The sequence below is a fragment of the Sus scrofa genome, chromosome 1, assembly GCF_054392235.1.
Source record: "Sus scrofa isolate SSC_HxYL_T2T_F1_AM1 chromosome 1, Sscrofa_HxYL_maternal_Yorkshire_Landrace_v2.0, whole genome shotgun sequence".
Taxonomy (NCBI): domain Eukaryota; kingdom Metazoa; phylum Chordata; class Mammalia; order Artiodactyla; family Suidae; genus Sus; species Sus scrofa.
This window is the reverse complement of record NC_139383.1, coordinates 44,642,141-44,669,996: the sequence shown is the minus strand read 5'-3', so window position 1 is coordinate 44,669,996 and position 27,856 is coordinate 44,642,141. Positions and strand designations below refer to the sequence as shown.

General features: G+C 38.6%; 1 protein-coding gene and 1 long non-coding RNA gene across 5 annotated transcripts in view; both read right to left on the bottom strand.

Moving 5' to 3' along the window:
• PHF3 (PHD finger protein 3) overlaps positions 1 to 27,856 on the bottom strand; it is a 1,103,753-nt gene that overhangs the window by 627,841 nt on the left and 448,056 nt on the right. The window lies entirely within an intron of this gene.
• LOC146406051 (uncharacterized) overlaps positions 1 to 27,856 on the bottom strand; it is a 215,811-nt gene that overhangs the window by 106,720 nt on the left and 81,235 nt on the right. Inside the window, exons 4-5 of one of the 4 annotated variants that reach the window (XR_014804962.1) lie at positions 12,101 to 12,132; positions 4,872 to 5,007 (exon numbers count right to left, since the gene is read on the bottom strand). The exons of 1 other annotated variant lie outside the window; for it this stretch is intronic. This is a non-coding gene — a long non-coding RNA (uncharacterized LOC146406051). Of the gene's footprint in view, positions 1 to 4,871; positions 5,008 to 7,156; positions 12,133 to 27,856 lie in introns of those variants that run through there. 2 more of the 4 variants (XR_014804960.1, XR_014804956.1) reach the window with 2 other exon arrangements.

Here is a 27,856-nt window from a genome sequence, read left to right as displayed (position 1 = left end):
TTCAGTTGTATCTGTTCAGACTTGTCATTTCTCCAGTTAGAAGAATATGGCCTCACCCTTGAACTATTGCAGCATCTTCCTAAATAACACAGTGCATATTCTGGCCCACAAAACACATAGAAGCTGAACAATATTCACAGCCATGAAATAGCAGTTGAATCATAGAATCAACAAGCATTTAGAACTGGAACAAATCTTAGGGGTCAGGAGTTTACAGCACTTTGTCATTGTCCATGTCTAGATTCTAAATGATGATGTGGAGGTGAAAGGCCCTTGTTTAAGTGAAAGCTCTCAAATAACCCAATCCTCAGACAACATGAACTTTTAAAGATTAAATCATCTGTAATCTACAGATAACAATGAATCAAATAGAATACATTTGCTTCTGTTCTTGCATTTATTTCCGTGAAATCAGACTGTATGGACTTTTCCTCTCTGGCAAGTCAGAGGTTGAGAAAAAGAAAAAAAGAGGGTGGGGGATTCCAACCTCTGAGGGTTATGAAGTATTTTAACTGGAATGTTTCAGTTGTGGCACCCTGGGGAAAGCTAGTCTCCAAATGGAGAGTGTGAAGTATTTTATGAACAGTGTAAAGAAAGCAGATGTACTGGCAAGAAAGCCTCTGTTTCTTCCAGCTGTGTGTTTTTCACTTAAAAACCAGAGAGATACCCCCAAAGCAACTGGCCTTTCAGTTTGTGAAATTTTAATATTGTTCATTTATTAATTAATATGTATTTTACATATGTTCAACAAATAATTATATTTTTTTACATATTTTAAACTAATAAATATGGTATTTCTAGTGGCAGGTGTATTTTTTTCTTTTCAATGTCTATTTACCTTAACAATAAAAGATAAAGTCCTATAGTTCCCTGGTGACTCAGTGGGTTAAGGATCTGGCATTGTCACTGCAGCAGCCCTGGTTGCTGCTATGGTGTGGGTTTGATCCCTGGCCCTGGAGCTTCAGCATGCTGTGGGTGTGGCCAGAAAAAGAAATGATAAACTACTCAACAATAAAACAACCACATACATACAACCAAGGCAATCCCGTAAGTCTCCAATTTTACAAATCTGGTGTTCTAATTTTCCTGTTATACCCAATTTAATTACCTGACATTATAATTTATATTTAATTCTGATTTCTATGGTTTAACTTTATGTTATTTTATTTCTCTACAAATTGCTATTTTTAATGAGATATTATGATAGTCCATTGCATTGACACCAACAATCTAAATTAATAAACTCTTTACTTTTAGGTATTCAGATAATATGTAGGGTAATGGTTCTCAAACATTATTTGTCATCAGAATCACCTAGAGTGCTAGCTAAAACACAGACTGCGCTGACCTGGGTATGTGCGTAAACATACACGCACACACTCTCTCTCCTAATTAAGTAAATCTAAGGTAGAACCAGAGAATTTCCATTTCTAACAAGTTCCCAAAGGATGCAGATTCTGCTAGTCTAGGGACCACACTTTGAGAATAATTGATATAGGGTGTCTGTCATGAGTTCACCTGCTTATTGCGGACTTCACTGCTATTTCTCACCTGGAAACTATTTCCCAGTATCCAAAAATCCGCATTTAATTTCTCAAATTTATTATCTATTATCTATTTTGAAATGAATATCAAGAAGCTAGGTCCTACTTCATTAAATAGTGATTATATATTATTCCTTAAAGACTATCTTAAACCTTAGATTTAGGCTAGGCCTTAATTGCATTTAATATTGCAATGAAATGGACATTTCAGATCATGAAAAGGCAGAAGCCAGTAAAAGGATTTCACATAATATAATCACAGGCAACTTTCAAATATTCCCTTACCGTTTCTTCTGCTAAGGTTAGTTCTTCAAGTTTTAATCAGCTCCAGGCCTTCCACTAATGTGGCTGTGCTGATGATGGGGAACCCAAAGGAAATCCATGCAGCCCACAGCCCAGCTCTGTAAGGGAGACCTGACAATCGTCCCAAAGAGGAGAGGTAGTCTAATTTTTGTTATTTTTGCCCTTTCAAGGTAGACATTAGGTGCCCTAGGTGTCAGTCTAATTTAGCATTTAAGACCTACAAAAAAATTAAATTCTATTATAATGCATGAAAAGCAAGCCAGCATAATTTCTAAACAAAGAGCTGGTTTTATCCTGAAAATTGCAAATATAACATTTTCCTCCTTTGTTGCAGTATAGAGCCTATGCTTTAAGAAAGGAGTTTCTTGGATGAAGCTTGCTTCCCATGAAAAGGACAAATTACTACTTGATGATGTCAGAGGGTCTTGTGTCCTTTAGGGTTTTTCTAGGGATTCTCATAAAAAAGATTACAAAAATGTTACCACGCTATCAAGCTCTCATTCGTTCATCAACTTGGGAAGCCCTGGTTAGAAGAACTTTTCAAAATTACTTCACATTTATACTTCAGTTAGGGGCAGAATTATGATGGTTGTTCGTCTTTTGATTTTCTCTGGCAAAATACTATGCATTGTTATTTATCTTTCTTTGTCACATATATTATCCTTTATAGTATCTGACTGCATCCTAAAACCTCAAATTTGTTTTCTTACTCTGGATTAGGCTGGTAAACTTGTCAGGATCTGAATGAAATGCACTTCATACTTCTGTAAGAGATCATCCCTCTAGAGTAAACTAGAAACAAATCTATATTTTTTTCTGACTCAACCCCTTTCTGAAATAAATCCAAGCATTCAGAGGTCATGCCTAGAAGAAGAAATGAAAGTATTACCTTAGATTCCACATATAAGTGAACTTATTTACAAAACAGAAACAGACTTTCACAGACTTCAAAAACAAACATGATTAGCAAATAGGAAAGGGGGGAGGGGAAAATTAGGAGTTTGGGATTAACATATACACACCCTTAGATATAAGACAGATAATCAGCAAGGACCTACTGCATAGCACAGAGAACCCTGCTCAGTATTCTGTAATAATTTATATGGGAAAAGAATCTGAAATAGAATGGATATATGTATATGTGTAACTGAATCACTTTGTTATCCACCTGAAACTAACACAACATTGTAACTCAACTATGCTCCAATACAAAATAAAAATTAAATTTTAAAGAAAGTATTACTTTTTTCTACATATCCTTTAGTGTCCTTCTCAGGAGCCCATAGTCACCAGAGTCACATCCCTTTGTTCTCTCCATTGCCACTTGATGTGGTAAATGTGAGTAGTGAGAGGATTAAACTTCTCCTCACTGCTCCTCAGAGCATGGTTTAGGAAAACAACACAATTGACAACACTCTGTGATCAGTAGGCACTACCCTCCTTCATCCCTCAACTGGGTCACAGCCCACCACCATCCAACCCTGTCTCATGGATGGACAATAGGATTCCTCAAGCCAGCTGGGGATTATGCATTATTTGGGGGATTATGCATGTTTTATAGACCTTGGACTGCTGCTGCTGCTTTGCAAAGGCTGATTATAAGTGATGATGAAATATCAAAGTGGAAATACCCTGGACATCTATAAATATGGGGCTGGAGACTGTGTGAGAAGACAGAGCTAAAGTTCTGAGAAGTGTAAGCATAAAGGCATGAGTTCAAGGCATGAGGAAGTATTAAATTGCTGAGGGAAAGAGTGTAGTCTGGGAACAGGAGGAGAGAAAAGGACCTGGAAGGGAAACAGAAACAGATCAACTGGAGAGTAGGAGCATAGCTAGGAAAATCCAGTGCAGAGAAGAGAGCTTGAAATGATGGTGAGCCTGGGCTCACTTCTCTCTTTTGATTTACCACAGTGTCCAATCCAGAGAAGGAACACATTAAATATTTATATAATAAATGCATGAATGAAATGCCAATGGACTGGCCTGGGGGAAATAAGGGTGTCAATGCTTGTTGGCAAATCCCAGTGTGTTTTACAGAAAGCCTTTTTTAATCATAATGTATACATGTTGCCAAGATTATTACAGTTGTTCAAATTGGATAGGCTCTTTTATGAAAGATTTCCATTTGTAGTCACAAAAAATCCACACACATGAATAAGTGCCGAGACTGATCAGTCTATTTTCCTCTCTAACTGGCAGCATTCACAGTCACTTTATTGTGTGAAATAATGTTGTTTCCTCCTCCCTTTATCTTGCTTATGTCTGACCTTCCATTAAAAGTTGCTTAGAAACTGCTTAGCAAATAGTCAGGGGGGATGCTCGCTGACATCTTCCCTTTGTGACTTTTCAGCTATTCTCTGGGTCCATTCCCTTTCCATAAGCATTTTTAGGCTGCTTTTCATCTTCTTTCAACACACAAGACTAAAGCCCAACATTCTCCATGCATTGAAAGGAAACCTCTGCAGCTTCTGAAGCTTTGCTACATACAAGCAGCTTCCATACACCTGCCAGTGAAGAGAGGAATAGATTAGCAAAGCTTCCATGGGCTTTTGATTTTTATTAACGGCTTAGCACAGTGTGCTAAGCAAGTCATAAAGTCTAAAAAAAAAAAAAATAACAAAAATGTAAAGCCCATGATGTTCACTGAAATCAACCAGGCTTGGAGGATTCGGAATGAGAGTCATGGGGCTTCCTTGCACAAGTAGCAGAGATTGAGCCACACTCTCCTGTGAACAGAAGATAAGCTAGAATCTTAAACAGAATTTGACTATAAATACCCAAGGAATGGGGTTCTCCACAAGATTGCAGCAGCCGGAACAAATCACTCCCCTCTTCCTCTTCCTACCTCATCTCAAAACTTCTCTGGATATAACTGATCAAGCTGAACTCTATGCCAAGGACAGCTCTGAAAAGGAAGATGAGCCCATGCAGCCTTTATTATATGCCTACAATGGTTAATATTCTAGAGTCTAGACAGTGGGTTGCAGTGGGAAAGGGGAAAAAGAATAGGAAGATAGGAACAGTCCTTGCTTGCAAAGAGCTCAGAATCCTGAGCGGGGAGGAGACAAGAGAGATACACTGCATGACTCTATTATCGAGCTGCACTGGCTCTATATACAAGGGAGTGCAGGACCAATGGGAACAGCAGGATAAATTCTACCTGCAAGGAAAAGAAAAAGCAGAAGGGGTTAGAGAAAACTTCCTGTAGATGAAGAATTCAAACTATGCTTGCATAAAGGGGATTGTAGAAGGTAAAAGACATCGTGAAGACCTAAGAGGTGGGTATGGAAGAAGAGAGGGACAAGCCTGCCAGTCTCCCCTGTGACTGGTGCAAAGCAGTAGTAATGCAGTGATAGTCGAACTTTGACTCAGCCAGCAGTGCTAACTTCTTCCCCTGTGGTATTGTGTAGCTGCGAAAATCACTCAGTTTATGTATATGCTGTTGCTATTTTCTGACCCCCAAATCAGAACAGATAACATGACTGTGTATTTTTTTTCAGATTTGTGAGAGTCTTTTTATGAAGATCGGTAAGGATACAATTAAACAAGAACATACTAAAGACTGCCCCCGTTGTGAGGACCCTAGGAAGAAATTTCTTCCTGATCTTAGTATTAGGAATGATTGTTTTTTACCCGGAGCAACTGGGCACTGACTTAAATTTCTCATTGGCTGCTAATAAGTTTAGCATCCACATCATGTCAAATAATAATAAGTATATAAAATCTATTATATGCATTGTTGTGGTGGTCACAATCCTGGCTACATTTTACATTCTTTTTGTCTTTTTCTTTCTCATTAATCTTAATTTTATGTAATCTTCAATTACATGTGACCTTGAAATCCTTTTTGTAATAGGGTAGAGCAGAGGTGAAAAAAAAAAGAAAATATATTTAAATATATATACAAGTAATAAATCATGTTTACTGAAAATAACTACATTCAATTAAATCATATTTATCCAGGAAAACTAAGAGACAGGATTCTTGGTTTAAGCCCAGCTGCTAAGAAATCATTAAAAACACGTACCTCACATTCTTAATGCTACCTTTTTATTACTCTAAACAAAACTGGAAATTTAAGGTTAAAAGTTAACTTTCATGGCCATAATTCCAAGTTTCTGCCATATATAACAGAACTTTAAATAAGGAGGTAATCACGAGGACAATGATCTGAAGTGAGCAGTTTTCAACAACCTGTCTGAGAAGATCAGTGAACTTTAAAAGCTCTGTTATTTTTATTCTGGACACTTTACTCCATAGAAACTAATGCTGGGGAGCCAGTAGTCCCATATTTTTAATCATATATTAATGTCCTGCCATTTTGTCAAATCCAAGCTAATATTTGACATTTGTCCTTCTAAAACTGAAAACAAAAGTTATGTAAATTTGTATGAACATAGTATTTTAAAAGCATAGATTTTCCAAAATCTATTGCTTCCAAAAATCTTTTGTTTAAAGTCCTGCTTTTTCTACATTAAAAAGCCATGCATTTTCCTCTCAAATCCTTTTCTCCTTTTTTATTTGCCTACATTCAGGATAGTCACATATCAGGAAATTGGATCTCTCCATAATTTCCAGAATCAGAAGTGGAAGAGGTTTTCCATGCAGAACTACCTTATGCATTACCAGTGCTTTCAGTTTTTTTCACTTTCTTGCTGAAAAAGAGAAGGGAAGGCCACTCATTAAGCACCTACCACATGGCAGGTGTTCTGCTAAGTGCTTTGTATACATTCTCTCTCTTAATCCTCACAGTAACCCTATGAGGAAGGCAGTTTTATCCCCATTTTATAGCTCAGGAAACCCAAGCTCAGGGGGGATAAGTAAGTTGCCCTGGGTCACCCAACCCCTGGATCGATTATGACCTTGGGTCTAACTGCAAAGTACCAAGTCCTTCCACAAAACTTGCCACCTCCCACCTTGCAAATACTTTGCAAGACATTTTCTATTTTCATTCTGATATTTTAGCCTTGTTCCATTTTGAATTATATAAATCTTCAGAGTCCTTTGGCGGTGTTTTACATTTTTAAAATTTATTCCAAAGCACTTTTATTCCCGGGGAGAACGTTTTCTTCCCTTATGGAAAATTTTAGGTCATACTGCCACTATGAAAATACACTGTGGTCTAATTTTAAAATTATTAATAACAACTAGCATTAGCATCAAATTAAGGAAAAAAATTACACAATGACAAGTGAACAAATGGAGAGATTTTTCCCTTTATTCTCCTTTTCTGGATATTTGTTCCTGCATAACAAATTAATCTAAAACTCAGCAGTACAAAATGACATCCATTTTATTATATTTCATTATTTTTGTGGGTGGGGTATTTCAGTAGGGCTGCTTCAGCCAGCCCATTTTTCAGCTCCACGTGGCTTTGACTCAAAAGTCACTGGGAAGTTTTTAGCTGGCTAATTGGCTGACCTGAAGCCTCCAGCACAGCTTCCCTCAGGACTGGGTCCAGGTGGGATGGCTGGAGGGCAGGACTCAGCTGGGACTGTCAACTGATGATGTTACACTGGCCTCTCAAACATGGTGGTCTCAGTGTCATCAGACTTTTTCCAAGGTGACTCAGGGCTTCCAGAGAGTGTTACAAGAGACAGGAAATAGAAGCCACTGATCTTTAAGGCTTAAGGATGGAAACTGGCACAGTACTGCTTCCATCATATTCTAATGTTCACTTGCTCATCCCAGATACCATGGGAAAAGAAAGTTTACCTCACTTCTCAATGAGAGGACCATTAAAAAGTTTGTTGGACAACCTTATCACAACTACTTCTGATGTATAAAACATCTACCCCCGGAGTCTGATAGTATAGTACAGACATTAAATCCATCTACTGATAGTATTTCAAGAGCTTTATTGGAGGGGTAGTCTTTCTAGGTATTTTTATGAAATCATCAAATAAGACAAACTTTAAATTTTTTCAAAATTCAGTAAGTTCTTATTCAGCGTAGAGACATCTGGAAAAACTCATAAGAATAAAAGTATTCTCCAACTTCCAAACTCAATGCAGTTTGAAGAAATAGCAAATAAGATTTTGAGTCTCATTAAATACCGTAACTCTGGTTTACTTATTTTTTTACACTTTTTATCTTAACTACAAGGTGGTTTACAAACCAAATATTAGCCTGGTACAGTTCCTTATGTAGAATTGGCAAAAATTCTATTTACATAAGAAGCAGAAAACTGATTTTTAAAACTGGCTGCTGTTATGACAGAAGCTGTTCACTTTGCACAAAGGTCTCTCTGCCACTTCCTCCATCATGATAGGCTTGATGGGCATGTCTGGTGGCCTCTTTTATAAGTAAAGCTTTATTAAAATCACAATCAGATTCATTCTTTTACTACTGTCTGTGACTGCTTTCAAACTACAATAGCAGAGCTAGTCTGGCCCATAAAGTCTAAAATATTTATGATCTGACCCTTAGAAAAGTTTGACTACTGCTCTAGGTCACGATTTCCCAGCTCCTTTGTATTAAGCCTGGCCATGGGACTAAAGCCTTGCCAGTGAGTGGAAGTAATGTGCCATGTGCCACTTAGGGCTGGTTTCTTGGAACAGTGAGGACCTGTCCTTTTGCCAGCTGCCCCCTAATATAAAAATAACTTGATTTTGACCCATGAAAACGATTCCCTAAGGGATGGAAGAAAATTAAAAGGAAAAGGACCTTGCTCACTGAATGACTATGTGGAGCAGAAAAATCCATCATTTTGGATCACATTCCCTGAATTCTCACATGACAGGTAAATAAACCACCAACTTTACACTACTAAAATACCATTTGTTTCTTTATTAAAGCAATCAAGTTTTATTCTAAAATAGCTTCACAATTTGAATTACCAGTAAAATATATAAACTAACATTTCAAATTGATCAAAATAGTACTCATTGGTATCAGAAAAAAATTTCCATCAAATTCATTATTTTTATATATCAAGTAGGTGAAGTTGGGGGGGCTTTCATCAGGAAATGGTCTATGGAATGAAAAAAGCACAAAAATAAAATTGTAATATATGTTACTCTGAACCCCACCACTTTGAAAATGAAAAAGAGGGGGAGTTTTTTGTTTGTTTGTTTTTTACTTAGCTGCGTTTCATAAAGAGGCTTTTACAGATCAGATTTACTCCTTGTTTTAACAGAGGTCCTTCCAGGTACTTTGTGGATATAGGCAGAACAGAAATACAAGGAGAATCTGCTTACAACTATGTGGTCCCATCAGCTTCAACATCTTCACATTCAACTATCACATTCTTTCCATCTTTTCACATAAGATTGAGGAATCTCTCATTCATAAAAAATTAGAATGATTCTGACACAGGAAATAAGTAATATTTTAATCATTTGTGCAAATAACATTGATGATCATCTGCTATAGCTCAGGGGTTAGAGTAAAAAGGTCATCTCCAAATGGTTGCTGAGATATTTCTCTAAAATTTTTCCACATAAAAATTTTCTTTTGGAATATAGTTGCTTCACAACACTGTGTTAGTTTCAGGTGTATAGCAGAGTGACCCAGTAATACATATACCTATATTCATTCTTTTTCAGATCCATTTCTCATATAGGTTATTACAAAATATTGAGAAGAGTTCCCTGTGCTATACAGTAGGTCTTTGTTGGCTATCTGTTTTATATCTAGTAGTGTATATATGTTAATCCCAAACTTCAAATTGATCCTTTCCCTCCATGTTTCCCTATGGGTAACCATAAATTTGTTTTCAAAGTCTGTAAGTCTGTTTCTGTTTTGTAAATAAGTTCATTTGTATCATTTTTATTAGATTCCACCTATAAGTGTAGCATATATTTGTCTTTCTCTTTCTGACTTACTTCACTTAGTGTGATAATCTTTAGGTCCATCCATGTTGTTGCAAATGGCATTATTTCATTCTTTTTATGGATGAGTAACTTACAATTATTTAATACAGAAATTGCCCCTCTGTTTCCCATTTCTGGTTTGGTGTATTGTTCTTTGGAGGGGTTAAAAAAATCAGAGAGATAAATATATAAAAAGATCCTAAGAACCTCACCATCAAATCCAAATGGTTAACCAGTAATTAGAGATACAACTGGAGCTTAGAAGCTATAGAAGATAAGTCAGCAAGAGCCCAGACATCCTGATGGTCTGTGGACTTTATTCTTTATGCCTTTATTGTTAGACTTGTACACCATTTCCTTGAATGCCAAATTTAGGCATCCTTCCTAATTAATGATCTTTTCAAGCCTTTTCCAGAAGCCATTGGATTTTGATTAGTCCACAAAGGAAGGTTTTCTCTCCTGGGCACATAGTTCTCTGTCTCCATAGCAGTTAATTGAGTAGCAGAATAATGGTTTCCTCACAAGGAGGCTTGCAGGCTGCACAGAGAGGTTGATGCCTCTTTAGTCTCTGGGAACTGCAGTGACATTCACTAATGCTTGGTACATTTAAGCCCAAAATTAGAGACCAAATTGATGTATTTGGACATATCTCAGTCTGATGTTTCCTGAGCAGCTGGGTCAATGAAAAGATACGTACACTGGCTCAAGGGCTCTGCTTTCCTTCTAGGTGAATTTTTCATTATGCCCCTATTCCTTTACCTCAATGACACAGAAGCAGCCAGAAATAGCTACTTCTTTGAGAAATTAAATAATTTCTATTTTTACAGACTAAACTTTCCTGTGCAAAGCACAGAGCCTACAAAGATTCCTACTTCTCAGAAAAAAAATAGTGAAGGTGTGTGCATGTGTGTGTGCATGAGTGTGTGTGTATGTGTGTGTGTAGTTGCTCTGCTCACTCAAATTTCGCTAAAACCATGGTTTATTATTTATTTTTCAAGCATAGGTACTGGATAATCAATAGTCCCCTCTTTTAATTTTAATACCTTTGTTGGCTAGTCTACCTAGTAAGAAAATAGGAGACTACTCAACCCATGACCTAGTGGACACAAATATTTGGACATATGATATTAAGTGTGATATGATATGTTATGATACTAGGAGAGCATATAGTCATCCAAATACTTGTGACCACTATATTATAGGAATTAAAGAGGTCCAGTAGCTCTTAGATGTATATTTGAGACCTCTGTGGAGTCCCTGGCTTAGCACCACAGCAAAGCTCTTCTCTGCCTCTCTATATAACTCTATTTATAGCTATATCTATATATTCTACCTCTATTCCTTCCTTAAACCCAACTATAGAGCAATAAAAGGGATTTGTAAATTAATCTGTATATGGAGAAAGATACAACATTATTTAAGGGGTGCCAATAACATTTAATAGATGGACAATGGAGTGGACAAGTGGGCATTGTCTTAGCACAGCTGAGAGAGCCTAAGTCAGGTGCTAAGAGTGAAATGTAGATGAAGAGCAAGCCCAAGACAGGTTCAGGGCCTGGAGCACCAAGGACTGAGGAAGGCATTGCAAGTGAGGGGTGGAGTTGAAAACTGGAGAATTTGGTTGAATATTTGTATTAGTAGCATTTTGACTTGGTCCCTTTGTCTGCCAATCAAACATCTGGGTATCTCCTTCTCCACTTTGGCAGGAGAAAGGATTCTATTTTATACAGACTTCAAATAAGAAGTATTTACCTTGCAGAAAAAGGAAAGGATCAGGGAAAGTTTCAAGAATACCAATTAATATCCCAAGGGAATGAAAGAAGCTGTTGAAATCACGAAGTTATAACAAAATACCATGAAAAGCATAGAGAGGAATATCACAAATTTTATCTTGAAGGAAATACTTTTTCCAGTATTTTTCAATTTGTATATTTTTTTCCCAAAAAGATGGGAGGGTGAAAGTGTTATCAATAAAAGAATTCAATTGTGATTGTGACAGTTTTGTTGATAAAGGTTGATATTATCAATACATGAGATTTCAAATTCATTGTTAAATATTTAAACATATAATTAAAGTGCTAAGTATCTTAGGGTTCATATTTTTCCAAAGCTTTTAAAGGATACCTAAGAAAAGCATTTGAAGCTTAGCATATGAGTACTAATCTCCGTAGGTGCTGACCTATGAGAAAGTTCTCTAAACTTTGTAGAGTTAGGTTAGTCTGGACGACACGGGTCATTAGTGATGCAAGAGCTTTCTTAACTTAGTAACTTCATTTAGTTTTCAAGGAATCAACAAAATCCCCTAAAACCACAGAACCTCAACTCTTTCTAAGGTTTCTCCTGGTGCACTCAAAATCCACCTTTAATCTTTAGGACACGCAAAAACATAACGTGTGTACATGCATTGTAGACATGTGCACAAACACTCACAAACTTCACCTAACAGGAAGACTTTTGCTTCATCTGTAATCCTAGAAAAAAAAAAAAAAAGCGTGTGTTTATTCTCTACAAATTAAAGCTCTCAACAGATAAAACCATCTCATTTGACTTAAATGCACTGATAGCTTCTGCATTTGTAGGAGATCCTAGGGGTATCCAGCCCATCTCCCACCAGTTCTCCTGGTCCCAGTTCATGCTCACAGTATTCTCCTGCAGCTGGCTATGTATAGGCTTTCTCTCAGCCAGTGCACAGGGCAGCTGGATGTGCCAGAGGTGATACTCCTGGTAGTAGCCCTCAGCCAGTAATGAGAATTGGAACATAAATTCTCCAACTTTCTTGCTGTTCAGGAGGGATAACATAAGGAAGTTTGATTTCAATCTGCCGAAGTGTCCCAGGAGTACGGAGCCCCATCTGCCCAGTTACCGCTCAGTAATATACCTGTCATGGTCATCTTTCTTTTCCCTGCCTCACTTCCCCACCCACCACAACTAGCGTTATAAGCTATTTGGCACACACATCTTTGCCTCAGGGTCTGCCTTTATGAGAACCCACTTCTGACACCAGTATTTTACCCTCTGAAGGAAAATCCCTCTTCCTGTTGATTTCTGATTTGCACCTTATAGTGACTCTTGTACATACAAATTTTACATCTGAACATAGTGAGGTTGACAAGCTAGTTAGAGGAGGTGAACAAGTCTACATCTCTGCCAATCTATTAGGAAATGTAGAGCAGCATGGAAATAGGAAAGAAAAATCCTTTTAAAGGGAAGGTAGGAAATGTATGTCCCTGTACTGGGAAGACTTTCAGGATCCCTTATCATGGCAGGCTGACTCCCTTCTCATTGACAAAGGCAAAGTTCTAACTGCCTAGAAGCCAAGGCTGGAGGCCTTTGAGATCGCTGGGATGTGGAAAGGGGCCTCCTGCTGTTGGAGCTTTGAAGACGTGTGAGATACAGGCTCTGTGAGCTAACATTGTCAGAGTGTCATAAGGCAGTGCACAACTAATTCCATACTTTGTTTTGGAAAAGCTGTAGGGTCATCAAGGAAAAAAAGTGAAATTTGAGAAGGTCGCAAAGGGGGATTAGATTTTTTTTTTAATCTCTAATGTTGAAAGAGAGAATGATATTGTGAGAGTTATAGATATGACAAACCATGGAGATAGTTGGGTGCCATAAGGTTGGAAACTAGACAGGTCCTATTTTATCCAGCTAGCATCCATTCCCACATCCTCCCACTCCTCTATTTTTTAATTTGAGAAGTTACCCATCTGCATTTCGTGCCATCTTGGTGTAATAGTGAGTCCAGGTATTTGCCATCCCGAACAAAGGCGGGGAGGGGTCCTATCTTGGCCAGATCCTATCTCCTACCCCAACAAAACAGCATAAGAGTAGAAATGACACCTGATCTTGGCCAGTCAATAGATAATCACAGTCATTCAAGAGTACTGTGAAACAAAGCCATATATACTTTTCTCAACCAACTTTCTCCTATTGCAAAATAATTCCTAGCTGATTCCAGACTGTGGTGCAGACTGACACCAGAACAGAGGACTCAAAACAGTCATGAGCCCCAACTTAGTAATCATGAACCAGGGGTTTTCTGATTCATGGTCACTGCACTCATTCATTACTGATGATTTTAAGTGACCTGCACAACGAGGGCCTCTCTGAGTTCTGGCCTACCTCGGGCTGGCACAATAACTGACACTCAAAAGACACTCAATAAATATTCGTTTAATTGAATTGAATGTATGAAACTTTTATTAATAATATCATTTATTAACAAAGTGGAATAAATGCTGAATGGATTCCTATTATCTTTTATAAACAAATACAGGGCTCATAGCCTCCCCTTTAATTTTTACATTAAATCTTTTTTTAATCTGGACTTTCTAGAATAGTTGCTAAACTTTGAACAATCAATATCCACCCATTTCGAGCATTTATTGTGTCCCAAGCACAAGATGCCAAAGAACAGTAAGATACCCGACCCGACTTGCTTAGTAGTTAATGTTTCTAGTTTAAACCATGCATTGCAGAGAAAAAGAGTGGAACCAAGGAAGAATGTTATTGAGTCCATTGACCTTGAGTAGAATTTCCAATTTCATACCAGGATATAATGGTGCTGACCTGACTTAGCAATGCCTGAGATAGTTTTTTTGTCCACTCTCCCTTAATAAAAGGTTACTAAGCAACATCTTCCCATAAAACAAAGTACGTGGAATCTGTACGTGTGCACAACTCCTGGCAAAGATGGTGGTATGCAATAATGATGAATTGTGCTTTTCACTGATCTTATACAATATGAGAATCTTTTAAGGCATTTCAAGATGACACTACCTCTGTATGTCTAGGAGAGTTGATTCATCTCTGAAATACATTTATTCTACCACTGGACTATCTCTCAGTAGCCTCATATAACATAGTTAAACAGTGAAAAACTAAGGGTGCTTCCATAGGCATCTGAGAAAGGAAGGCAGAAAAAAGAAATAAATAAATGGGTTTTTTTTCAGTTTTTTGTTTGTTTGTTTGTTTTGATTTTTGGGGTCACACTTGCAGCACATGAGGTTCCCAGGCAAGGGGTTGAATTGGAGTTACAGCTGCCAGCCTATGCCACAGCCACAGCAACACAGGATCTGAGCCAAATCTGTATGTCTGCAACCTACAGCACAGTTCATGGCAACGCCAGATCCTTAACCTACTGAGCAAGGCCTGGGGTTGAACCTACAACCTCATGGTTCCTAGTCGGATTCATTTCCACTGTGTCACAACAGGAACTCCATAAATAAATAAATGTTGGTGATGACGTAGTGTCAAATAGGATGAAAAGACTGCATATTATTTCACATAGTTCTCACAGAAATCCTACCCAGTTACTATTTTTATCTTAATTTTACAGCAGAGGGAAAATAGTGGTTAAATAGGATTCACAAAATTGGATTAAGTTTACAATGTGCCTTTGGAGAAAAGCACCATCTCCTCTTTATTTCAATGTGTAAGATACATTAAGAATTCTTAAGAATTATAGTGGATTGGTTGCCTTATTCTTTACACCCATGTATCCACAACCTTTAGTAATGCCTTCCAACACTGACTCAGGGCAATCTATAGATTCAGTGCAATCCCTGTCAAGATACCAATGGCATTTTTTCATAACACTAAAACAAATAATTCATAAATTTGTATGAAGCCACAAAAATCCTGAATGTCTAAAGCAATCTTGGGAAAGAAGAACAAAGCTGGAGGCATCACACTCCCTGATTTCAAACTATACTGCAAAGACACAGTAAGCAAAACAGGATGGTACTGGCTCAAAGACAGACACATAGATCAATGGTACAAAACAGAAAGCCCAGAAAAAAAACCTATGCTTTGTGTCACTCAATCTCCACAAAGGAGACAAGAATATATAAGGGGGAAAAGACATCCTTTTGAATAAGTGATGTTGAGAAAACTAAAGTGCTATATGCAAAAAAAAAAAAAAAAAAAGGAAACTGGACCATTTTCCTACACCATGTACAAAAATAAAATCAAAATGGATTAAGGACTTTAATATCCGAAATCATAAAACTCCTAGAAGAAACATAGGCAGTACACCTGGCATCAGTCTTAGTAGTATTTTCTTCTGGATCTGTTTCCTCAGGCAGGAGCAACAAAGCAAAAATAAACAAATAGCACTGTACCAATTGAAAGGCATTTGCACTGTGAAGGAAATCACCAACAAAATGAAAAGGCAACCTACTGTATGGGAGAAAGTATTTGCAATGATAGGCATGATAAGGGTGCAACCCAAAAAAGACCAAAATTTTTGTAATAATTTTGTTTGGTGATAGACGGTTACCTGACATGATGTGGTGATCATTTCCTAATGCATTTGACTGTGTGCACCTGGAATTAACATAATATTGTACACCAGTTATACTTCAATTTTTAAAAATAAAACCCCAGCTTCACTCTCTTGTTAATTACAGATTTCCATTAGCATGATATACATTTCACTCAGATTTCTCTGCTGAAATCTATGAAATATAAATCTATGAAATTTAGGAGTTCCCGTCGTGGCGCAGTGGTTAACAAATCCGACTAAGAACCATGAGGCTGCGGGTTCGATCCCTGGCCTCGCTCAGTGGGTGAAGGATCCAGTGTTGCCATGAGCTGTGGTATAGGTTGCAAACACGGCTCGGATCCCGCATTGCTGTGGCTGTGGCGTAGGCCAGCGGCTACACCTCCTATTGGACCCCTAGCCTGGGAACCTCCATGTGCCGCAGGAGCGGCCCTAGAAAAGACAAAAAAAAAAAACTATGAAATTTATATGGACCTAAGAAGATTCCTCTAGTGTTTTTATAAAGTGTTCCTGCTTCCTGAGGTAGGCGCCACAGGAAAAGTGTTACAGAATCTGTACTGCAACCCAGGGAGCCTGGCCTTGAGCCAAGCAGGAGGAGTTCATGGTCCTGGATCCTGCCTCAGAAGTGAGATGGCATCTGTGAATGTATCACTCTTGGTTTACTCATCTGTTTCTTTCTGTTACTTTAGGTGGCCTGATAAAAGTTCTCTTAAAAAACTTATTGCTTCGCATCAGAAGACTTGTCAGAGACTGTTTTTTTAAGACTGTGAGAATCCCAATGGCCCCTGGAATGAGGAACTATGGGAGAGAAGACAGGAAGCCTGCAGCAGACAATCCAAATTCAAATTGGGTGTGATGTAGGGAACAGAAATGAGTGAAAGTGGGTAGAGGGGGCCTGTGGCAAACTGGAGTATGCACACCCAAGTAAAGGAGAACCCGCTTCCCAGTCCAGCAGGGAGGAATACTGATGGCCAGGTACCCCAAGATTTTAGAGGGAAATGAATATTTTTTAATTTTTATGTACAATAATCCCAATTTTTAATGGTGGAGATTAATTCAACTGCTAAACATAGCGTGCCGATTAAAACATTTGTGAATGGGATGTGACTGGTGGGTGACGTGACTTACACCTCTCACCTCAATGGACAGATGACGAATAGGAGACACTCAAATAGAAAAGGAAGCCCTCGTTATGTTCAAAGTATCCAAGATAACAAAATACCTCTGAGTTTATGCAAGTCAAGGCCCTGCTCCATTGTAAAGGCAAGCACTCTGGAGAGGAGTACTTGAAGGACCTAGTGTCCCAGAGAGTTATTACAGAACAGAGCTGGGCAACAGAACTTCCTGCAAGGATGAATGAAATTCTCCAAATCTGTGCCGTCTAATAAGGTCACTTCTAGCCGCATGTGGTTAAGCACTTGAAATATAGCTAACGTGGCTAAGAAACTGGAATTTAAATTTCATTTTATTTAAAGCAGCTTCAGTGTAAATAGCTAAGTGTGGCTACTGGCTACCATACTGGGGAGCCCAGCCATAGAAGTTCCAAATGAATGACTTCCAGCTTGAGCATGCATCAGAATTCCCACAGATCGCTGGATCCCCTCCTCCATCCAGGTTTCAAATTCAATGGGTATGGGGTGAGGGTTCCAGAATTCACACTTAGAACAAGTTTCCAGGTGATTCTAACGCTGCTGGTCCACATATCGAGAGCACTGAACTGTGACCCAACTTTCAGATTCTGAGGACAGTGTGGTCCCAGAGAGAGAAGCACTGAGAGCTATATAATTACATACAGACAGACAGACAGGCAGACAGACAGACAGACAGACAGACAGACACACACACACACACACACACACACACACACACACACACACACACACACACAGAGTGATCACTAGACTTCCCAGAACTGCCTTTACTAAACTAGGAGAGTAGGGCAGGTGGAGCTCATCAAGGCCATGAACAACTTTGTCTTGGAAAAGATGAAATTTGCTTCTAAATCAGAACACAGGGCATGCCTGCTTGTGTGGCCCTAAGCCTTAGTTCCACTCCAGCAGGGGGCAAAAGAGAAAATCCTATATCATCATAACCAAACTAGACACCTGGTAAAACCCATATGTCAGGAAACTTGATTAGTTTTTTCCTTGCTAGGCGTAGCATCAGCAAAGCACCTAATTTATCCTAGGAATGTACTATTAGGTATCGGTGCAGGTCAACTGCATCTTCCATCCCTGGAAAACACATATTTCAGGTGAAAAAAAAGAGGCCTTTTCCTTCATTTAAAAAGGCAGAGCAGGATCTGCTGTTGTAATACATCCAAGGACTTTCCAAAGTCATGACCTTTTTGTCTTGGTCCTAATATTATAAACTTGCTCTTGGTAGAGGAATAACCCCTGATAGGTTGGCAGTGGGGGGGTTGTCTTTCAGACTGACTCCATAGTTCTTGATCAGTCCAAAATTTACCTCCCCTAAAGGTTTCTCAGGGTTAGAGGAAAGAATTTTTATCTCTTTATCTATAGTGGATATTTTGGCATTCTTTTCACTTGAAAATTAATTTTTGAACCATTTTGGATAACTAATTTTCAAGGAGACAGACTACAATAAAACACTTAAAAATTAACCCTAATCATAACATTGTATTACATCAACATTTCATATGGAAAATTTATGCTGCTTGCCATGCATGAAAGACCAATGGCATGTATCGTTCCGATTTTTTTTTTTTTTTTTTGCTTTTTGGGGCCGCACCCTCAGCATGTGGAAGGTCCCAGGCTAGGGTTTGAATCAGAGCTGTAGCTGTTGCCAGTCTACACCACAGCCACAGCAACATGGGATCTGAGCCGCGTCTTGCGCCTACACCACAGCTCACAGCAATGCCGGATCCTTAACCCACTGAGCAAGACCAGGGGTTGACTGAGCAAACCCACATCCTCTTGAACACTAGTGGGATTTGTTTCCACTTCGCCACAACAGGAACTCCTCACTCTGATTTTGTATGTCTTCTTGTATCCAGACTGTAGCTTCCTCCTACACTGGCTGTGGGATTTGCCATATGATTTGTTTCAGCCAATTAGTCAGTAGCAAACTTGACATAAGCAGAGACTTTATAACGATTTTGCACGTTTTCTATTGTCTTCATATTCCTAAGATTTCACAATGATTATATGCTCAAGGCAGTTTTAAATATGTGGAATAGAGTCAGATCTGCCCAGCTGGCTAGCTGAAGCTCTAGCTCTATGAAAGAATTTGGCCAAGATTAACAATACTGCCTATTGGACCTGCTACTGAGCCTAGATTCTTGATTAAGTTCAGCTGATTGCAGTTCACCTAACAGAACTAACTGACCGTCAGAACTGTGGACCCATGGGAAACAATAAGTGGTTGTGTTAAGTCACTAAGCTTTGGGGGTGATTTGTTACACAGCTAGAGTTAACTGATTCATCACATTTTCTTATAAGCATAACTGTTATGTAATTTATCTAGGATAGATTATGTGAAAGGAAAGTTACTCATTATATATGCTTACATTTTTGGCTGTTCTTATGTTTACTGCAAATTTTTATTATGGAATCTATGGGAGGAAAAGGTTTCGAGGAGGAAATTAAAATCCTTATTCCATTCAGATATTAGAAAGTCACTGCCAGTCTTAGCAAATCCAGTAAGTTTTTAAACAAAGTTAGGATGCTGCATTGGAGTATATTTTTACCACATGATCACAGTCCTTGATACTACCCTATAAAGGAAAACAACCTTCCATTTTAGAGGCATCCTTCCATTCCCTCTGCCCACTGTCTATCACTTTCCATTTCACAACTTCTACTCTGTCTCCAGGAGAAATTGCACAAATTGTCCACCAGCATCAGGCAGGGGGCCTGATAATGTCTTAACAGAACCCCTGCTGATGTGCATCTCTGTTCTCTACTCAGCTGTCCCATCCTGCAGCTACAGTTCTAAAGTTACAGGACAGTTTCTAACTTTGTGCCTGTCCCAAGGCATCAGGACCAAGGCACATGATTTGTAATTTATGAGGACACCCACAGAGCTGTCACTTGCAAGGCAGGTGTTGAGAAAATGGCAAGCAGCTCTAGGAAAGAAAAGGACTCTGATCTCACCCCTGAATAATGGTGGCTAACCTAGCCATGGATAGAAAGCGTTGACATAAGCGAGCTTTAAAAATAAAGCGATGGCTCATCTTGCTAAAGGCACTCTCTGTTTGTCTCTACACAGTTGAATATAACAGGATTTAAGCAATCCATGAAAAAAATAGTTGCAGTGTTTTAGTCTGAGGCTGTTTGTATGTTTCTCAACTGTGCTTTGCAATCGAAACTACTAATTTCAGGTATACTATAGATAAATAGGCAATTCAAAATTCAAATTAAATAATCCCAGGATGCAATGGATAATGATCTTCTAATCTCCCTAAAAGAAATGATACAAAATGGAAATCTAAACAAATTAACACGAGTTAGACGAAAAGGAATTGCAAAAATAAATATTGACCCAGCCAAGTGGGTAATTACTTTAATTGAATAAACTGAATCAGTATGTTAGCTGGTTGATATTTTTTGTGTCAGCTGAGTTTGGTCTCATCCCAGCTTATTTCACATTCCAATTTATGGTAATATTTTGGATACTAACACGAGGAGATTTAATCTTAAATTGATTTATATGGTAGTGAAGTCTATTTATAAGTAAAAATAGAGTGAAAGTCTCAAGGCATTTCCAAAGCGCCACAAGGTGCACGTTGTAACTCTGGATGGAAAGAATATCAGCTAGGAAGCAATCTGAGCTCTGAAACCAAATGACGTCATGATGAAAAGTCTCCAGGATTTTAAAAATATTGCTTACTGATAGGCAGCTCAACTTTCCATCTTGGGTCTGAGAGCTCCGGTGGGATATCTGTGTTACAATGCATGCCCAGCCGACTTCACACCATGCAAAAACCACAATGAACATAGAGACTCAAATATCAGGCTGATTACTGGTTGCAATTGGAGCTTTCCCACCGGCAAAACTAGATTTTCCTTCTTTTGGTGAAGAAAGATCAGATTGGAAGGTATTTCCCATTACCAATTCTTAAAATCTTCCTCCTAGTCATACTCTGCATGCTGTCATTAAAAACCCACCATTTTCTTAAAGATTCCTATATATTGTCTATTTATAAAGAGTCAGCAAACCACTAGATGACTTAAGCCATTGTGTCCTGTACCCTCCCACCTCTATTATAACTGATCAGGCTGAAAAGAATAGTTAAGGAGGTTCTGGACAACCCCAAGCCACTTTTTTGGCTCCTAGCCTGGAAAAACTCCTGACAGAAAGCTTGTCTGGTGCCCTTGGCAGAAACCCACAAGATCTAGTAAAATGCCAAAGAGGAGACAGCATGACATCAAGAGGGAAACATGCTTAAGGCAACAGGGCTAGACCTGCCAAAGGCAACTTTGGGAAATTATTATTATTGGCTTGTCAGGTGGTTCCAATGTAGGTATAGAAACATGGACACTGCATTTTCTTGTCGATTTTTGTTTGGTGGTTTCATACTAAACTTAGTTCCTATTTATCTGGCTCTTTGTAACAAGTGGGAAATAGTCTTAGTAGAAGTTCAAAGGATAGTTGTAGGCTGTTTTTTCAAGAATCTAAGCAATCATCAATCTGTATATTACTTCGGGCTTCACATCACCAAGGCCCTAGTCATTTCCTGCTTGCCCCATCAGCTACATCACAGGAGATACTCTTTTGGAAAGACAAAGGTTCAGAAGATCAAGGAAGAGGTCTCTAAAATAGATGGAGATTATCAAATATTTTAGGTCCAATCTCAGTGTGCAACCATCCCCACCATCTTGATTTTTGTTGGAAAGTCCTCTGAAATTTGGTTCCCCCATTGTCTCTCTCTGGTCATACCCAGTACACCATCCCAGAGACTGGGCTGAATCTGGAAGAAGTCATGCCAACAGGGAAGTGAAGGGAGGTAGGGTAGTCTAGAGCACTCAGCTATTGGAAAACCCCTAAAAAGCCACAGACAAGCAAGTACTTCAGAAAGCTCTGAGTTTCATCAGAATGTATGTTTGTGAACAATTATCAAGAAGTGTCAGCTCACAAACATAAAGAGTAAAAGATGGTGGGAAAGAGAGTTCCTGTTGTGGTGCAGTAGAAATGAATCGGACTAGTATCCATGAAGATTCCAGTTCGATTCCTGGCCTTGTTCAGTGGGTTAAGGATCCAGTGTTGCTGTGAGCTGCAGTGTAGGTAGCAGATGCCGCTCAGATCCTATGTTGCTGTGGCTGTGGCAGAGGCCAGCAGTTGTGGCTCCGATTCGCCCCCTAGCCTGGGAACTTCCATATGCTGTAGATGAGGCCCTAAAATGTCCAAAAAAAAAAAAAGATGCTAGGAAAAGCCGTGAGCTTGGACTGAGACCTAAAATCTCTGGGGCCCACCTGCAAGGTCTGCTTCAGGTTAAGCATAAAGGAACACTTTTAAAAATGCATTTTACAGCTCGTTATTTTCTTCACTTTTACAGAGATGATAAGGAAACAACTCAGATGCGTTGATTTGTTGAAAAAAGGTGTTTGAGATAAACACATTTAGGTTTCTGGCCTTATAAACCTGTGTATGAATCTAGCTTTGGCGACTTACCAGCTGTGTGAATTTGGAGAAATTACTTATTCTCCCTGAGCCTCATTTTCCTCATCTGCAAATAGGGGAAAGAATGCCTGCTGTCTGGAGTTCCTATTGTGGTGCAGTGGTTAACGAATCCGACTGGGAACCACGAGGTTGCAGGTTCGATCCCTGGCCTTGCTCAGTGGGTTAAGGATCCGGCGTTGCCGTCAGCTGTGGTGAAGGTTGCAGACACGGCTCGGATTCCGCGTTGCTGTGGCTCTGGCATAGGCCGGTGGCTACAGCTCCGATTCGACCCCTAGCCTGAGAACCTCCATATGCCACAGAAGCAGCCCTAGAAAAGGCAAAAAGACAAAAAAAGACAAAAAAAAAAAAAAAAAAAAAGAATGCGTGCTGTTTGGTAATTAATGTTGTTATAATTGAAGTAACATATGTGAGGCACTTGGCACAATGGCAGTCTATTTTTAACATATGGATTCACAATTAGTACTGGCAGCAAGTGGCCTCTTATGGATATTGATTTAACAAATATATATTTTTCAACTGCTAAGGGCCAGGCATCCTTATTTAAAATAATTTCTGGGGGGAGAAAAGAAAAAGAAAAGAAAACTAACATTAGTGAAAGACCCCAGGAGAATGTATGGCTCCATCCAAGAAATATGGAGAATATATGAGTGAAATAATCACATGGATAGGTAAGACACATCCATAAAATACACTGAAAAAGACAGCATGTGCCTAAGTACCAAAACCAAACAATTTAAAGCTGAGTATCTATTCACTATAGCACTCTAAGTATATGACAAACTTTTAGCTCTCTCAGAATAGTATATATTGAATATTTTCCCAGGAATCTTAAACATTTCCAATGTATCTTATTTCAAGGGCTTAAAGAATTCTCTCACATTATGTAGAATGTTGAAACTTCCATCCAAACTGCTATAATTCACATTGAAGAACTGCCTCAAACTTTGTCTTCTACATGTATGTTAAAAAGAGCAATGCTGATGTGCCCGTCACCACCTGAAATCAGAACCAGAAGTAGCTGGACCCAAAACACTTCAGTTCGTTTAGCCTCAGTTACTTGCACTGTAAAATAAGGATAATAATGACCTCAACAATATTGTTGTAAGTAATATGTTAAAGGACACTGCAAATTAAGAATTGACTACAAAAATATGTTATTTTGGTCTTTTTTTTTTTTCCTCTTTTTAGTGCTGCACCTGTGGCATATGGAGGTTCCAAGGCTAGGGTTAAAATCAGAGCTGTAACTGCCAGTCTACACCACAGCTCACGGCAACACTGGATCCTTAACCCACTGAGCAAGACCAGGGATTGAACATGCATCCTCATGGATACTACTCAGATTTTTTTCCACTGAGCCACAATGGGAACTCCCTGGTCATATGGATTTAATTAGCTCATGTTTTCCATCACGTTATCCACATAAAAAAAAAAAAAAAACAAACAAAAGCTCGGACATTTCTAAGGATTTATGTTGTCTCAAAAGCTTTACCAGAATCTCATACAAATTAGTTTAAATGCCATGGATTTAAAGTTAAGTTTTATTTTATCTGACCAAAATGCCTTCAATCATAACCATTTTATGAACATCTCATGCCTAGAAATTAGCAGTCATTAAGTTTAATAAATTAGTTATTATTTGAGGAAATTTTTCAACATTTTTACCTTCTGGCTCCTCAAGTAGTTCTTTTTTCCAGAAATTAGTTTGATCATTTAAATGCGAAGCCTGAGTATTTTCCAGAATTCTTCAGGCAGCATTTTTTTTTTTTTACCATTCACTGTGCATTTACTCTCTACTATATGTTTTTGTTCAATGAAATGTCTAATCTTATCTTACCTTTGGATCATCCTAGTATATTTGAAAGTGGTCTCTCTAAATATTTTATTTTCTTCCTTTCTTGAAATCCCATTCCTTTTACTACTAAAGTATCTTTTACACATAATTTGTGTGATATGTTGCTTTCAGTTCTCCACATAATCAATTTTTACTTCTTTTATCAGAAAATATACCAATTAGCTATAGCTGTATAACAAACCACCTCAAGATTCAAAGGCTTAAAACAACAATCATCTATAATAGCTTGTGAAATCTGTGGTTTGGCCAGAGATTGGCTGATCAAGGCTTGGCTCAGTTGATGACTCTGCTGATTGCAGTGAAGCTTGCTCATACACCTACAGGTCAAGGGGTGGTAGAGATAGTGATCAACTGATCTAGGCTCAGCTTGCTCATGTACCTAAGGATTGAATGGCAGCTCTGCTTTAAGCTGGGTTTGGCCGGTACAACTTGGCCAGGGCAACTCTGGTCCATGTCTCTTATTCTAATACTGGGATCCACAGACTAATCTACATAGGTTCTTCTCATGGTGATGGAAGGTACAAGTGGACAGAAGAAACATATAAGACCTTTTGAGACCTAGGTTTAGAACTGGCTCACTATCACTTCCCATTCTGTTAGCCTAGACAAGGAATGCATTAAACCCAAAGCCAAGAGTTAGAAAACATTGAAAGATACATGGCAAAGGGTGTCAGTACCAGGAAGAGTAAAGAATTGGGGCCAGGAATACAACCTAGCATGAGATGATCCTAGCAGATGTTGAGACAGCAGCGTTTAACCCTTTTAGGACATCAGTTAGACTTTAGTTCCCAGTGCCCACTATTGTTTCTAGTAATGCCAGGTAAGAACAGGAGGAACAGCTGCAGACAATTTGTAGAATTTCATGGTTGGAGTAATACCTCACACGCATCATGACTGACAGAATATTTGCAGCAGCGATTACAGTGTTCTGCGTAGGTTTTTTCTGCCTATAATCCTATCATTTAGGGGAAAAATTGTTTTAAAGATCAAGTTCTAATTGCTCATAGCTCATTTTCAATGAGACATCTTTGGGTGACATTTGAGAGACTGAATTTTCTAGATGGCAACTCAATGAGCTGACAAAGTTAGGATAAATGAGGTTGACCCTTGTTCTGAGTGAGCCCAAATATTAGATGTGGTATACAGACAATCTTAACATTAACTCTTTCATCAATACTGATGTTACACTTCAGACACCTGCTCCCTGTAATTACAGATACACAATTTGTATCATCAATGTGGATGTATCATAAACATATACAGAGCCCTGTAGTACTTAAACAAATACATTTTCTCTGAAGGAAGTGAGCAATTAGAAAAATTAAACAATAAGAGCTCTAGAATACTGAGAGTAGTTATAGCAGTATAGTTTTTAAAATTCAAGCATAATAAATGAATTAAGTCATGAAAGAAGGCATGTCTCCCAGTGAGTTTACAGCATAAACAGGAAGTGATTTTAGAAACAGGAATAAATAGGGAAAAATAGGCCATGTTACATATATTAAAAATAACATTTTAAAATAAATTATATATCTCTCCAATATAATGTAAGAACAACATAACAATTCAGCATAAACTTATTATCAGCTGCACCTAGGAGATGGTGAATAAAAGAGACCCTCTAAACAACTTCACAAGATGTACAGATGTGATGTCTCTGTCAGTCTCAACAGGAAGTGTGACGATGGCACCGCTCGTAGACACTTTAAACATCTAAAAGAGCCTGCCAAAAGTGGCAACCTTTGGCTAGGAAGGCCTCCATATTCCTCACCCAGGAAGGGCGAGGTGACTCCTTACCCATCAGCTAAAATAAATTCTGGCTTCCAGCCTGGAGTCTTGCAAACCTATTCATCTTTCTCCCATTAGCTCTTACCTTCAAGCAGCAGTTCTTAAGGCTCTCAAGGTGACCCAGCTATATCAGTTCACCTGGGACCCTGCTGGAAATATAAATTCTAGGGACCCACCCCAGATTTCCTTAGTCAGAAACTCAGAAATGAATTTCCCAGGAGGGAGATGAGGGAGAAAGTATACACTTTTTCAAAGAAATTCATTCTTCTAAAGGAACATTTGGAAATGATTCCATCACTAAGTAACTTTGTTACTGAAAACTTTTATTGCCCATTAAAAAAAAAAAGATTAAAAGGCTTGAAGTTAAAGACTTTCATTGGTATTTGGACCAATTTTATTAAAATACAAAAACTGCATATCTTTCACTAATATATGCCATTAGAAGTCAAGATAGTGAGGTGGAAAAGTGAGGGGGCTTCTCAGATGCATTTAAGTTTTGCCTCTTGGTTTCCATATGGTATCCACTTTGTGAAAATTCACTACGCTGTCCATTTATAAAGAGTGCACTTTTCTGTACAAATATAATACATCCATACAAGTTTATGATATGAAAGAGAGACAGCTTCATATATCATCTCTGAGCCTCTTGGAGTGGAATTAGAAATGAGCTAAGGATCAGGGCTGGGTAAGTGTAGAAAAATCTCTTCCACATATTACCATTCTCAGTGTTTGAATGTTTTTTCCTGGCACCAAAATGTCATTCCCTATCCGTAACACCACAGATGCTCCCGCTCTTGTTTCAACCTATGCCTCCTACAGAGATTCTAGAGTTCTTACGCTCTTATTCTGCCACCCCCAATCCTTCTCCACCACCACCTCCCCCCAGCATCCTCATTACCCCAGAAAGCATGCGTGAAGGCACAGGAGTAGGCCAGAGGGTCAGAAAGCACTCCGATGAAAGCCATGGGGCTGGCTGGGGTTACAGCTCCCTTCCAGTGCTGACCACTGTTCCTGAACCAAGCTGCTACTCCCTGAAGCTTTCTTCTCTTTGGGTGACTTCGTCCCCCTCTGCCAGCTCCATCTCTCAATGAATGTCCTCCGGATATGCTCACATGAGCTTAGTATATATTTCAATCCCACAGTGAGCGCAGATTAGTTGGGACCTGCTTCTACATGAGCAGCTATGGTAACTGTCAAACTTCATTTACAGTTACAGCTTTGCTTTTAGTTATTTGTAATAGCATAAGAGTTAAGTGTTCAAGTTCTGGCTCCCCACAAGTTACCAGCTGTGTGACCTTGAGAAGCTTAATTAATTCTTTAGCACCGCCATACAACCATAACTAAATAGGAGCTAATAATAGAACCTGCCTCGTAGACAATGCTTGAAAACTGCCTAGCTCAGTGACAAGGACATAATAATTCCATAGAAGGTAACTATTATTTATTTGATTACAGCCCTACTACCCTGACTGTGCCCCACCTTGTCTATAACTTGAGAATAAATAGAAAAGTGGGACAGTAAAAATGTTTCTATTCTTCTTTCAATACTAATTCTCAAGCAAACAACAACAACAAAAGTCTAAAAAAGTAGCCCATATTTATCTTCATGAAACTATCTTCATTTATACAG